Here is a 2,059-nt window from a genome sequence, read left to right as displayed (position 1 = left end):
GTGCTATATGATATGAAAGGGAGTTCCATGCAATCATGGCTCTGTATAATACTGTACATTTCCTTGCATTTGTTCTGGACCTGGGGACTGTGAAAATAACCCTGGTGGCATGTCTGGTGGGGTAAGTGTGTGAGTCAGTGCTGTGTGTAAGTTCACTACGCAAACAATTTGGAATTTCCAACATATGAAGAAGCGATGCAGTCTTTCCTCAACTCTTAGCCACTCTTGAGAGTGTGCAAAGCTGATTAATAACCTGAACCAGATTACAGGCACTGGTTACAGTGAGAATATTCCTCTTGAGTAGACAGCTTGATGACAACCAGTCAATATTCAGGTCCCCAAGAAAGTACACATCTCTGTTTACATCACATACACTATCAAGCATTTCACACATATTAGAATAGAATAAATAAAATAAAATTGTATTTGCCACATGCGCCGAATACAACAGGTGTAGAGCTTACAGTGAAATGCTTACTTACAAGCCCTTAACCAACAATGCAGTTTTAAGAAATAAAGTGTTAAGTAAAAAAGATCTAAGTTAAAAAAATAAAAAAATAAAAAATAAAGAGCAGCAGTAAAATAAAATAACAGTAGGGAGGCTATATACAGGGGGTACCGGTACAGAGTCAATGTGCGGGGGCACCGGTTAGTCGAGGTAATTGAGGTAATATGTACATGTGGGTAGAGTTCAAGTGACTATGCATAGATAATAAACAGAGTAGCAGCAGCGTTAAAGAGGGCAAATAATGCAAATAGTCTGGGTAGCCATGATTAGCTGTTCATGAGTCTTATGGCTTGGAGGTAGAAGCTGCTAAGAAGCCTTTTGGACCTAGACTTGGCACTCCGGTACTGCTAGCCGTGCGGTAGCAGAGAGAACAGTCTATGACTAGGGTGGCTGGAATCTTTGACAATTTTTAGGGCCTTCCTCTGACACCGCCTGGTATAGAGGTCCTGGATGGCAGGAAGCTTGGCCCCAGTGATGTACTGGGCCGTACGCACTACCCCCTGCAGTGCCTTGCTGTCGGAGTCCGAGCAGTTGCCATACCAGGCAGTGATGCAACCAGTCAGGATGCTTCAATGGTGCAGCTGTATAACTTTTTGAGGATCTGAAGACCAATGCCAAATCTTTTCATTCTCCTGAGGGGGAAAAGGCTTTGTCGTGCCCTCTTCACGACTGTCTTGATGTGTTTGGACCATGATAGTTTGTTGGTTATGTGGACACCAAGGAACTTGAAACTCTCAACCTGTTCCACTACAGCCCCGTCGATGAGAATGGGGGCGTGCTCAGTCCTCTTTTTTTTTCCTGTAGTCCACAATCATCTCCTTTGTCTTGATCACATTGAGGGAGAAGTTGTTATCCTGGCACCACACGGCCAGGTCTCTGACCTCCTCCCTATAGGCTGTCTCATCGTTGTCGGTGATCAGGCCTACCACTGTTGTGTCGTCGGCAAACTTAATTATGGTATTGGAGTCGTGCCTGGCCATGCAGTCATGGGTGAACAGGGAGTACAGGAGGGGACTGAGCACGCACCCCTGAGGGGCCCCCGTGTTGAGGATCAGCGTGGAGATGTGTTGTTACCTACCCTTACCACCTGGGGGCGGCCCGTCAGGAAGTCCAGGATCCAGTTGCAGAGGGAGGTGTTTAGTCCCAGGGTCCTTAGCTTAGTGATGAGCTTTGAGGGCACTATTGTGTTGAACGTTGAGCTGTAGTCAATGAATAGCATTCTCACTTAGGTGTTCCTCTTGTCCAGGTGGGAAAGGGCAGTGTGGAGTGCAATAGAGATTGCGTCATCTGTGGATCTGTTGGGATGGTATGCAAATTAAGTTGGGTCTAGGGTTTCTGGGAAAATGGTGTTAATGTGAGCCATGACCAGCCTTTCAAAGCACTTCATGGCTACAGACGTGAGTGCTACGGGTCGGTAGTCATTTAGGCAGGTTATCTTAGTGTTCTTGGGCACAGGGACTATGGTGGTCTGCTTGAAACATGTTGATATTACAGAAACAGTCAGGGACATGTTAAAAATGTCAGTGAAGACACTTGACAGTTGGTCAGCGC

This window comes from Coregonus clupeaformis, unplaced genomic scaffold (assembly GCF_020615455.1).
Source record: "Coregonus clupeaformis isolate EN_2021a unplaced genomic scaffold, ASM2061545v1 scaf1885, whole genome shotgun sequence".
NCBI classification, from domain to species: Eukaryota; Metazoa; Chordata; class Actinopteri; order Salmoniformes; family Salmonidae; genus Coregonus; species Coregonus clupeaformis.
Note: the sequence above shows the minus strand (reverse complement) of the source record.